Source organism: Chiloscyllium punctatum, chromosome 40 (assembly GCF_047496795.1).
Source record: "Chiloscyllium punctatum isolate Juve2018m chromosome 40, sChiPun1.3, whole genome shotgun sequence".
NCBI lineage: Eukaryota > Metazoa > Chordata > Chondrichthyes > Orectolobiformes > Hemiscylliidae > Chiloscyllium > Chiloscyllium punctatum.
The window spans coordinates 43,639,573-43,652,797 of record NC_092778.1 but is presented as its reverse complement, the minus strand read 5'-3'; the positions used below and the strand labels follow the sequence as shown (position 1 = coordinate 43,652,797).

The 13,225-nt window shown below is 42.2% G+C and overlaps 1 protein-coding gene across 2 annotated transcripts in view; it reads right to left on the bottom strand.

Moving 5' to 3' along the window:
• Positions 1-13,225, bottom strand: part of coro7 (coronin 7) — a 168,978-nt gene that overhangs the window by 114,676 nt on the left and 41,077 nt on the right. The gene's annotated exons all lie outside the window — the stretch shown is intronic.

The following is a 13,225-nucleotide window of genomic DNA, read 5'->3' as shown; positions in this document are numbered from 1 at the left end:
GCCAAGAACTCTAACATTTTATCCAGACTGGCACTCTGAGCAAGACATTCCAATTTCACAGCAGACCACCAAATGGTGAAAGGGACCATACAATCCCACGGTTGGACAGTACCCAAGTTAGTGGGTTGGGTAGACTGCAAGTATAAGTTACTTATAGAGTCATAGAGATGTCCAGCACGGAAACAGACCCTTCGGTCCAACTCGTCCATGCCAACCAGATATCCTAATCCAAACTAGTCCCACCTACCAACGTCCTGCCAATTCCCTCTAAACCCTTCCTATTCATATACCCATCCAGATGCCTTTTAAATGTTGCAATTGTACCGGCCTCCACCACTTCCTCTGGCAGCTCATTTCATACACATACCACCCTCTGTGTGAAAAAGTTGCCCCTTAGGTCTCTTTTATATCTTACCCCTTTCATCGTAAAACTATGCCCTCTAGTTCTGGACTCCCCCACCCCAGGGAAAAGACCTTGTCTATTTATCCTATCCATGCCCCTCATAATTTTGTAAACCTCTATAAGGTCACCCCTCAGTCTCTGACGCTCCAGGGAAAACAGCCCCAGCCTGTTCAGCCTCTCCCTATAGCTCAAATCCACCAACCCTGGCAACATCCTTGTAAATCTTTTCTGAACCTTTCAAGTTTCACAACATCTTTCCAATAGGAAGACCACCAGAATTACATGCAATATTCCAACAGTGGCCTAACCAGTGTCCTGGACAGCCGCAACATGACCTCCCAACTTCTGTACTCAATACTCTGACCAATAAATGAAAGCATACCAAATGCCTTCTTCACTATCCTATCTACCTGCAACTCCACTTTCAAGGAGCTAGGAACGTGCACTCCAAGGTCTCTTTGTTCAGCAACACTCCCAAGGACCTTACCGTTAAGTGTATAAGCCCTGCTAAGATTTGCTTTCCGAAAATGCAGCACCTCACATTTATCTAAATTAAACTCCATCTGCCACTTCTCAGTCCATTGGCCTATCTGGTCAAGATCCTGTTGTAATCGGAGGTAACCTTCTTCGCTGTCCACTACACCTCCAATTTTGGTGTCAGCTGCAAACTTACTGACTATACCTCCTTTATTCACATCCAAATCATTTTTATAAATGACAAAAAGTAGTGGACCCAGCATCAATCCAAGTCAGGATCCGGGGATATAGCTGCCAGTGTGAGCTGCCCTCACACCACACCAAGATCGAATCAGTGTGCCCTTCTTTGTTCAGCCAGCCATTGGAAGTAAAATGACAACGTCTTGCTTATAGGTGATACCTGTTAGATGAAAATTAACGTTTGCAATGCTGTAACGTTTCTCACAACCTTTGCTGCCATTTTAGTGGAAGAGTTATCTCAATGGGTTTGGAGAATGTTGTTGCTTAGAAGGCCCCTAAATTATGGAACCAAATTGTGCATTGTGTGCTGTGAACATCAAATAATCCTCCTGGCCTAAGGAGAGTGTCTGTGAAAGTTTGTCTGCTTTGATTGATGCTTGGAGCTTAGAATCCCTTAAGTTGACTAAATCGAATACACCAGGCAAGCAAAAGCAAAGAAAAATAGTCAACTCTTCAACTGAAGCGGAGGCTGAAAATCATAAGGACATGGATAGAGTGAATAGTCAAGATATTTTTCAAAGGGGTGGAGCCCCTAGAAAACTAGAGGCATAGATTTAAGGTGAGAGGGGAAAGATTTTAAAAGGATGTGAAGGTTAACTATTTCATGCAGAGGGTGGTGCGTGTATGGAATGATCTGCCAGAGGTGGTGGTGGTGGTGGTGGTGGGGAGGTACATCACAACATTTAAAAGGCATCTGGAATGGTTCCATGAATAGGAAGGTTTTAGAGGGATATGGGCCAAATGCTGGGAAATGGGACTCGGTGAACTGGAATATCTAGTCAGGGCAGATAAGTTGGACAGAAGGGTCTGTTTCCCTGCTGCTAGACTCTATGGCAGGCTGAACCATCAGGAGCATGTGCACTGGTTTGACAGACAACTTGCAGCTGGCTGAAAACATGCTGTTATCAACAGGAAGCTTGATAGGCTGAACATTAACTTGGCTTCTCTGCATGAAACAAGGTTTGCTGAAAATGAATAACTAAAAACGAACATTACACATTCATCTGACAGAGGAAGGAGTTCAGAAGAAAACCACAAGCAGGGCGTAGACTTTATTGCAAGGAACCTGCTGTTCACAAATGAGGAATCCCACCTGCCAAAACAAGTGGTTCAGAAATATATTCTCTCGACCTGTCTCACAACAGGGTCAGTCAGCCTCATGATTATCCATGCTCCAATGCTGTGCTTTAGTACAGAGATGAAGGACCACTCCTACAAGGATCTTGATATGGTTATTAGCAAAGTCCTTATGCCAGAACATGTTTACTGTACCATTTCAATGTGCAGTAGGTGTGGGACCAAATTACATAGCTCTCTTGCCTTGGATATCATGGCTTAGGAAAGATACAAAACCACAAGTAACCCTGGAAATATCCAAAGTCAGGACAGTGATCAGGTTCAGCTTGTGCATCACCACTCGTGATTGTCTGAATAGCATATTAAACACAGGTTAGAATGCTAGCGTTGATGCTTTTCAGTTCGAAGCAGAAATACTATTCTTCCACCTATGTCAGCCACATTGCCTACCCAGATAGGAAAACACTTCCTCGATTTGACTGAACATGTCCTCTCATGCATTCCCACATAAAATGGATCAACAAACTTGTATTAAGACACCATTTACAGGAATGCACTTAGCAGGAGGAAAGCAAGAGCAGAATATCACAGACTGATATGATCACTAATGCCAAGCTATCTGTTCTAATTAATTCCAAGACAGATTTGAGCAAAGGCTTAAAATACTCTAAGAGTTGATTGTAGTGAAGCTGAACAGACTGCTAGAGTATGCACCAAATCTGCCAGTCACAACGTTATTAGAATAGCCAGATATCCTTCTACACACAGTATGTGAGGCATATGGTGGGCTCTAAAAGGGCAACAGGTGCATCAGCAAAGAAAATAGATCCATTCAAAAACAAGGTTTGGGTTGGGTCATTAATTGGAGAGAGATTTATAAAATCATGAGGGGCACAGATAGGGTAAATAGACAAGGTCTTTTCCCTGGGATGGGGGAGTCTAGAACTAGAGGGCATAGGTTTAGGTGAGAGGGGAAAGGTATAAAAGAGACCTAAGGGCAACTGTTTTATGCAGAGGGTGATGCATGTATGCAGTCAGCTACCAGAGGAAGTGGTGGAGGCTGGTACAATTGCAACATTCAAAAGGCATCTGGATGGGTATATGAACAGGAAGGGTTTGGAGGGATATGGGCCGGGTGCTGGCAGGTGGGACTAGATTGGGTTGGGATATCTGGTCGGCATGGTCGAGTTGGACCAAAGGGTCTGTATCCGTGCTGTACATCTCTATGACTATGTGAAGACTACTTTTATTTTCTGGACTGTGGACTAAAAATAATGGGAAAAGATACAGTTGTAAGCTAAGGGATCTGGAAGATGTTGTAGTTTTTTTTTAGAAAAGAATGAGTTGCTGGAACACAGCTGTATCAACAATTTGTCTCATTCAAATGAGGAAGTATGTCGGACACCTTAGCTCCGTGGATGCTTGATGACTCTGGGAATAATGAGACTTGATTTCCAGTGCATTAGCCCAGGTAGTCATTGACAACTGAGTAAAACATTACCCTTGGAGTCATACAAGAGGGAGAACAGAGTCAGCAAGGAAGCGCTCAGAGCTTGCAGATCATGGAAAAGCTGAATATCAAACCTCTGGTGGAAGAGCTTGGCAAAACTATTGACTCTTTTGTCATACGCAAAGCTCAGGATGTTGAGTTCAACAAGCATGAGAAACCAATGCCCCTACAGAGTCTGGAGAAACTTCTGCAGCTGTCCTGTACAGAGTAGGCAGTGATCAGGACTGGCATGACACAAAGATTATGATCCTGTATGAAAACAAGGCAACTAACAGGGCTTTGGATGTACCAACTCCGCTCCCACCCAAGACAGCAGAAATTTAAGAAAGTGGCTCACTGTCACCTTCAAGGGCAATTGGGGATGAGGCAACAACTGCTGGCAGAATATGAAGAATACAGACACAGAAACTGACTACTGGGAGACAGTCGCTGACAGTCACGACCTCTGAAGGATAACTGTTCAGAAGGGTGTTGGAAGATGCAAGCTGGAACAAAAAGGGCCCAGAGAAAACAGAGCTCATTGAATCTTGTATCTTCGCAGCCTGTGTTTCTGTACAGCAAATGCAGCAGAGACTACCCTGCTAATTTATGACCCTGAGCCTCACCAGGCAACGTTTAATATTGCTGACCACCTCATCATAAACTACCAACATCATCCATCACTGCTGATGATTGACAATAATGATATGACAGTAATTTGCTCTTTTGGGACAGGACATACTTGAGCCACACTTTGCATTGTCAGTGGATGCCAGTTTTGCAGCTATAGTGAATCGATGGCTAAAAGTGTGAAATGTTCAATACATATAAACATAGAAAATGGGAGAGGTGTGTTTGGTCCTTCAAGCCTGCTTCGCCAGTCAATATGATCATGGTTGATCATCCAACTCAATAAAAGGCAAAACACTGCAGATGCTGGAAATCAAACAAACACAGAGAAAGCTGGAGAAACTCAGCAGATCTGGCAGCACTTTTGGAGAGAGAAACAGAGTTAAGGCTTATAGTCCACTACTGAGGTAGCATTCCATTCTGAAGTCAAACCTGACTCAAAACACTAACTGTGTTGCTCTCTCCAGAAATGCTGCCAGACCTGGTGTGCTTCACCAGCATTTCATGTTTGATACAACTCAGTACACTTTCCTGCTTTATCCCCACACCCTTTACCCTCAGAAGAGCTGTATCTAACTCCTTGAAAACATCCAAAGTTTTGACTTCAACCACTTTTTGTGGCAGTGTTCCACAGGCTCACTATTGTCTGAAGAAATTTTACCTCATCTCAGTCCTATATAGTCCACCTCAATCCTTAAAGTGTGACCCCTAATTCTAGATTCCCAGTCATCAGGATCATCCTTCTTGCATTTACCCTGTCCAATTCTACTGGAATTTTTTTTTCATTCATGGGACATGGATGTCACTGGCTGGCCAACATTTATTGTCAATCCCTAATTGCCCTTGAGAATTGGTGTTGTCCTTTTGAACCATACACTTCACATGCTATAGGTTGGCTCACAATGCCATTAGGGATCCAATTCCAGGATTTTGACCCAGCGACAATGAAGGAACTATTTCCATTTCAGGATGGCTGTTGGCCTGGAGGAGAACTTGCAGGTAGCAGCTTTCCCATGTATCTGCTGCCCTTGTCCTTCTGGATGGAGGTAGTTGTGGATTTGGAAAGTATAGTTTAAGGATCTTTCATGAACTTTGTAGACAGTGCATATTGCTGCTACTGAATGATTGTGTGGCGAGTGGATGCTTGTGGATTTGGTGCTAATCAAGGTGGGCTGCTTCGTCTTGGCTGGTGTCAAGCTCGAGTGTTACTGTAGCTGCACCCATCCAGGCAAGTGGATAATATTTCATCACACACCTGACTTGTGCCTTTTAGGTGTGGTCAGGCTTTGGGGAATCAGGTGGTGAGTTACCCACCATAGTACTCCTAGCTTCTGACCTGGTTTTGTAGCCAGTATTTATATAGTAAGTCCAATTGAGTTTTTGGTCAATGGCAACCCCCAGGATGTTGATAGAGGGGTATTCAGTGATGGTAACGCCTTTGAATTCAAGGGACAGTGGTTAGATAATCTCATATTGGAGATGATCATTGCCTGGAATTTATGTAGTGCAAATGTTACTTGCGACTTGTCAGCCCAAACCTGGATATTGTCCAGATCTTGTTGCATTTGAACATGGGTCGCTTCTGTATCTGAGGAGTCACAAGTGGTGCTGAACAACGTTTAATCATCAGCAAACATCCACACTCTAACCTCATGATGAAGGGAAGGTCACTGATGAAGCAGCTGAAGATGGCTGGGCTGAGGACACTACTCTAAGGAACTCCTGCAGAGATATTCTGGAGCTGAGATGACAGACCTCCAACAATCATAACCATCTTTCTATGTGGCAGGTACGATTCCAACCAGCAGAAAGTTTGTTGAGTGTTTAAAGGTTTCTCTGAGATCTCTCTTGTTCTTCTAAACTTTAGTAAATATAGTCCTAACTGATCCAGTCTCTTTTCCTGCATCAGTCCTGCCGTCTCAGGAATCAGTCTGGTAAACCATCATTGTACTCCCTCTTTAGCCAGAACATCCATCCTTCGATAGCGATACCAAACTGCACACAATATTCCAGGTGTGGTCTCATCAAGGTTCAGTACAATTGCAGCAAGGCATTCCTGGTTCCATACTCTCACAATGAAGGCCAACATACCATTTGTTTTCTTCACCATATGCTGCACCTACTTGTTTACTTTCAGCAATTGGATATCTGTATACATCAGTTTTTGATGCACAGTGCCTCTTTCAATTTATAGCCATTTAGGTATTTATTTGCCTTCCTGTTTTTGCACACATTTATCCACATTATTCATTTACATGCACTTGTGCGCTCACTCAACTTGTCTAAATCACACTGAAGCATCTCTGCATCCTCCTTACAACTCACCCTCCTAGCCAGGTTAACCTCATCTGCAAACTTGGAGATATTACATTGGTTCCTTCACCTGAACTCATTAATATATATTGTGAATAGCTGGAGTCTTAGTACTGATCCCTGAGGTACCCCACTACTCACTGCCTGCCACTCTGAAAGAGACTATTTTTCCTATTCTTTGTTTCCCATCTCCCAACCAGATTTCTATCCATGTCAGTACACTGCCCCCAATCCCATGAGCTTTCACTTTACATGCTAACCTCTTATGAGGCATCTTATTCAAAACATTGATGATTTGAGAAGCTTGATTTCCCTTTTGCAAATGCACAATGATTCTGTCCAATCCTGTTACTGTTATAAAAGATTAAAAGCAGACCACTTGGATAACAGACTCTAACATTACCGATGTCAGGCTAACTAGTCTATAACGCCCCACCCTCTGACTACCTCCTCCTTTAAATAGTGAGGTTACATTCACTACCCTCCAATCCACAGAAACTGTTCCAGACTCTAGAGAATCTTGAAAGATAACCAAGTTTTCCATTATTTCTAATGCCACTTCCTTAAGTACCCCAGGATGCAAATTATCAAACTCCGGGAATTTATTGGCCTTTAATCACAACAATTTCTCCAACACTATTTCCATGAGCTGGAAGGTTCATTTCCAAACATTTCGTTAGCCTACTAGGTAACATCTTCAGTGGGCCTCAGGCAAAACAATGCTGAAAATTCCTGCTATTTATATGCTTGGGTTTCTTTGGGTTGGTGATGTCATTTCCCGTAATGTTATTTCCTGTGGTGAATAGGAAGGGTTTGGAATGTATGGGCCAGGTGCTGGCAGGTGGGACTAGATTGGGTTGGGATATCTGGACGGGCTGGACAGAAAGGTCCATGCTGTACATCTCTATGACTCCTTTTCTCAGGGGGTGGTAGATGGGGTCTAACTAGATGCGTTTGTTGATAAAGCTCCGGTTGAAATGCCACACTTCTAGGAATTCCCGTGCGTGTCTTTGTTTGGCTTGTCTTAGGATGGATGCATTGTCCCAGTCGAAGTGGTTCCTTCCTCATCGTATGTAAGGATACTAGTGAGAGTGGGCCATGTCTTTTTGTGGCTAGTTGGTGATCATGTCTATCAACTAACACATCGAGTTAGACCCCATCTACCACTCAGAGAAAAGGAACAGGAAGTGACTTCACCACAGGAAATGACATCACCAACCCAAAGAAACCCAAACCTATAAATAGAAAGCAGGAATGTTCAGCATTGCTTCACCTGAGGCCCACTGAAGATGTTACTTAGTAGGGTAATGGAACATCTGGAAATGAACGGTCCGGCTCAGCGAGCAAACCCACATTCAAAACCTCAACCTAAGCTATAAATTTTCTCAAAACTATTTCCCTATCAATACTGATTTCCTTCAGTTGCTCCTTCTCCCTGGACCTTCCATTCAACATTTTTGGGGTGTTATGTGTGTCTTCCTTTGAGAGACAAGAATCAAAACAAGTGTTTAACTTGTCTGCCATCTCTTTGTACCCCATTATAACTTCTTGCTTCTAACTGTGGGATCTTTGCCTTAAAAAATCTTTTTCTTTTTGCATACTTATAGAAGCTTTTGAAATTAGTTTGTGTGTTCCACACAAACTTACTCTCATGCTCTATTTTCCCTTTAATCAATCCCTTTGTTCTCTTTTGCTGAAATCTAAACTGCTCTCAATTTTCAGCTGTTTTAGTCAGCCAATTTGTATGCCTCTTCCTTTGATCCTATACTGTCTTGAATTCCCATTATTGGAATTTGTTGGGCCACTTTTCCCATTTTATTTTCGTGCCAGTCAAGAATGAATAATTGTTGCAGTTCCTCCATGCACTCTTTAAATGTTTGTCATTGCTGATCTACCATCATCCCTTTAAGTAATGACTCTGACTTATCATAGCTAGTTCTCTCCTCATACCATTGTAGTTTCCTTTCTTAAGATTCAGGACCCTAGTCTCAGAACCACTATCATTCTCCATCTTAAAGAAGAATTCAAACATATTATGGTCACTTTCCTCCAAGGGGCCTTGCACAACTAGATTGTTCATTATTCCTTTCTCATGACAAAGTACTCAGTTGGCCTGTTCTCTACGTTAATCCTCAACATATTGATCCAGAAAACAATCTTGTACGCACTCCAAGATTTTCCCCTCCACAGCATTGTTACTGATTTGATTTGCCCGATCTATATGCAGATTAATGTCATCCGTAATTACAGCTGTAACTTTATTGCTTGTGTCTCCAATTTCCTGCTTAATGCCTTTGCCAATGTTACCATTACAGTTGGGGGTCTATATACAACCCTAACTAGCTTTTTGCCCCTTGGTGTTTCTGAGCTGTACCCATACAGATTCTTCTTCACCAGAGTTAATACCCTTCCAATTATTGTGTTAATATCCTCTCACCAGAAATGCTACCAATTCTTTTTTTCTCTATCTGTCCTTCCTAAAAACTCAATATCCTGGGATTCATTTCACCACGCAGCCTTGTCTCCACAATCCCAATTACATCAAACCCATTTATATCTATTTGAATGATTAATTCATCAATTTTATTGCAAATGCTCCACACATTAAGACACAGGGTCTTAATGTTCTTTTTAAAACATGCTTAGTTTCATTCTTTCATTATTTTGCATTGTTGCCCTGTTTGATTTTTTCCCTTGAATCCTATACCTCTCATTTTTCTTATTTCATATTCTATCTTTTAATTTTGCTTGTTTACCTCTATTCCTACATTTTCTGCCATTTTCGTTTTCACCCTTCCCAACCACACTAGCAAATACTCCCCAAGATGCAAGTGCCAGTCCTTCCCACATTCAACTCATTCAGTTTAACCTAGTCCTCCCTCCCTGAGAATCAGTCCAATGTCCCAGAAATCTGTAACCTTCCACTTTGCACCACTTCTCCAGCCACAGTCTCCTGATATATCCTGTTATTTCTTGATTGACTAGCATGTGGCACTGGTAGCAACCCAGAGATTACTACCTTCGAGATCCCACATTTTTAAACTTGCTTCCTAACTCCTTATATTCTGCTTTTATAGTTTAAAAAGGATGGGGTCTTACATCATTGATACGGATGTGTACCATGACCAATGGCCTTCCCACTCCAAAACGTCTTATAGCTCCACCAAAACTCCCTTGAACTTGGCACCTGGGAGGCACCATACTTCCGTGGAGTCACAGAAACATCTTTCAATTCTTATGATTGATAGCTTTCCAACACGTATTTGCTCTCTCCTGTGCAGCAAGCCAAACACGGTGCAACAAATTTGACTGTTGCTACTTTCCCGAGAGGCTATTCACCCCAATTGTATTCAAAGCAGTGCATCTGTTTTGCTGGAGAATGGCTACAGGGAATTCTGGCTAGTCCTTATTCTTTGCACATACATAAGAACATAAGAACTAGGAGCAGGAATGGGCTCTCTGGCCCCTTGAGCCTGCTCCGCCATTCAATAAGATCATGGCTGATCTTTTTGTGGACTCAGTTCCACTTACCCACCTTCTCACTGTATTCCTTAATTACTTTATTGTTCTAAAAAGATTTATCTTAGCTTTAAAAAATGTTTACTGAAGTAGTGTCAACTACTTCACTGGACAGGTAATTACATAGATTTACAACTCACCGGATGAAGAAGTTCCTTCTCAATTCAGTCCTAAATCTGCTCCCCCTTATTTTGAGTCTATGCCCACTTGTCCTAGTTTCACCTGCCAGTGGAAACATCCTCTCTACTTCTATTTTATCTATTCCCTTCATAATTTTATATGTTCCTATAAGATCCTCCCTCATTCTTCTAAATTCCTATGAATATAATCCCAGTCTACTGTCTCTCCTCATAAGCCAATCCTCTCAACTCCGGAACTAACCTAGTGAAACTCCTCTGCATCTCCTCTAGTGCCAGTACATCCTTTCTCAAGTTAGGAGACCAAAACTACACACAGTACTCCAGGTGTGGCCTCATCAGCACCCTGTACAGCTGCAACATAACTTCCCTACTTTAAAACTCAATCCTTTTAGCAATGAAGGACAAAATTCCATTTGCCTTCCTAATTGCTCATTGTACCTGTAGACCAACCCCCTGTGATCCATGCACAAAGACACCCAGGTCCCTCTGCATAGCAGCATGCTGCAATGTTTTACCATTCAAGTAATAATCCTTTTTACTGTTACTCCTACCAAAATGGATGACTTCACATTTATTAACATTGTACTCCATCTGCCAGATCTTTGCCCACTCACTCAAAGTATCATGTTCCTCTGCAAAGTTTCACAGTCCTCTGCACTTTGCTCTGCTACTCATCTTAGTGTCATGTGCAAACTTTGATACACTACACGTGGTCCCCAACTCCAAATCATCTGTAAAAATTGTGAATAATTGCAGTCCCAACACCAGTTACTGACTGTCAATCAGAATGGCACTCATTCATCCCCACTCTTTACTTCCTGTTAGTCAACCAATCCTCTATCCATGTTAATACTTTACCCATAGTGCCATGCATCTTTATCTTCTGCAGCAGCCTCTTGTGCAGCACCTTGTTGAAGGTCTTTTGGAAATCTAGGTACACTACATCCACTGGGTCCCTGTTGTCCATCTTGCTAGTAACGTCTTCAAAGAATTCCAAAAGATTTGTTAAGCATGACCTGCCTTTCATAAACCCATGCTTCGTCTGCCCAACTGGACAATTTCTATCAAGATGCCTTGCTATTTCTTTGCTAATAATAGACTCAAGCATCTTCCCCACTACAGAGGTTAAGCTAACCAGTCTATAATTCCCCATCTTTTGTCTACTTCCCTTTTTAAACAGCGGAGTCACATTTGTTGTTTTCCAATCTGCTGGAACTGCCCCAGAGTCCAGTGAATTTTGGAAAATTACCACAAGTGCACTTGTTCTTTCTCCCTCCATCTCTTTTAGTATCCTGGGATGCATTCCATCAGGGCCAGGAGACTTGTCTATCCTTAGCTCCATTAGCTTGCCCATCACTACTCTTCTGTAATAACGATTATTTCCAGGTCCTCACCTACTTTCATCTCTTTGTCAGTTATTGGCATGTTCATAGTGTCCTCCACTGTGAAGACCAATACAAAATACCTGTTCAATGCCTCGGCCATTTCATCATATCCCATAACTAAATGCCCCTTCTCATCCTCTAAAGGACCAACGTTTACTTTAGCCACTCTTTTGCTATCTGCCTTTATATTATGTGCTAGTTTTTTCTCACATTCTTACTTTTCTTTAAAGTTCTTTTTATGGCTCTGTGTTGTCCTTTAAAGTTTTCCTAACCTTCTAGTTTCCTGCTGTTTTTGGCCACTTTGTATGCCTTCTCTTTCAATTTGATAGCCTCCCTTATTTCCTTAGACACCATGGCAGATTACCCCATTTCTTACAGTCCTTACTTTTCACTGAAATATACTTTTGCCTGGTGGTCAACTTTTCCCTCCCTTCCTGTAAAGGTTTATCCCAGAGTGAGCTCCATATATGCTATCCACAATACTCTCAGCCTAAATTTAAAGCACAGGCTTTCAGCACCACAGTCATGATATTGTCAGGGCCTTTGCCTTACGCAGTGCACTCAGACATTTCCTGATATGTGGAATTGGCTGCAGATGGAACAAAATGGTCTCCTGTGCACAACAGGAGACACAGATGAATCATTTACACAGGTCTTCTGACTGAAGAGGGTTACAAGATGCTGAACTATCATGTCTTTTGTATTGATGAGCTGGACCCCCCTGTCATTGAGGATGGGGGTGTTTGTGATGCATGTTCCCTTGGTTCACCATTTAAAATGTTCATACCATTCATGACAATATGTGGCAGGACTGCAGAGATGTAATTAAATCCATTGTACATAAGTGTGTAAGGATTAGGAACAAAATTAGGCAATTCAGCCCATCAAGTTTGCTCCACCTTTCCATCATGGCTGATATGCTCCTTATTCCCACTTTCTTGCCTTCTCCCCATGACCTTTTAATCCATTAACCAATTAAAAATATAAATTCACAACTTTGGTTCATTGGTTGTGGGATAGTTCGTCTCTGACTATCACACGCTGCTCTCATTGTTTTGCATGCATGAGTTTTTGACAACACATTTTTAGATATGGTGCTGTTTCTGTCACACTCTCCTGCACCGCTTACCAAACTGGAGTTGATCGCATAGCAAAATGAGGGATATGGACATACAGATTCTGGTCAAAGACAATTCTGCTGCTGCTCATAGCCCATACTGCCTTACATGCGCAGGGATGAGCTCAGAGATTTGCTCTGCATTTACTGCCTTCAGCACAAATGGTATCGCCACCTAACATAGAAAGAGGACTTTGTTCCAGGGTCATGATTGGAGATTTGCCTGGGCAGTGATTGGACAGCAAGAGAGTAATTTGCCCATTAGGTTGGTCATAAATATCTGTGGGAGAGTGTATGTGTAGGGAGAGATTCAGAGAGTCTGAAAGGATGAATTTGATGCAGGGAAGGACAAGAAAAACTGAGATTTAGTTTAAAATCAGAGGGTAGGAAATTACTCAGTGCAGAAGCTGGGAAGGGAGGGTAGAAGTTGATCAA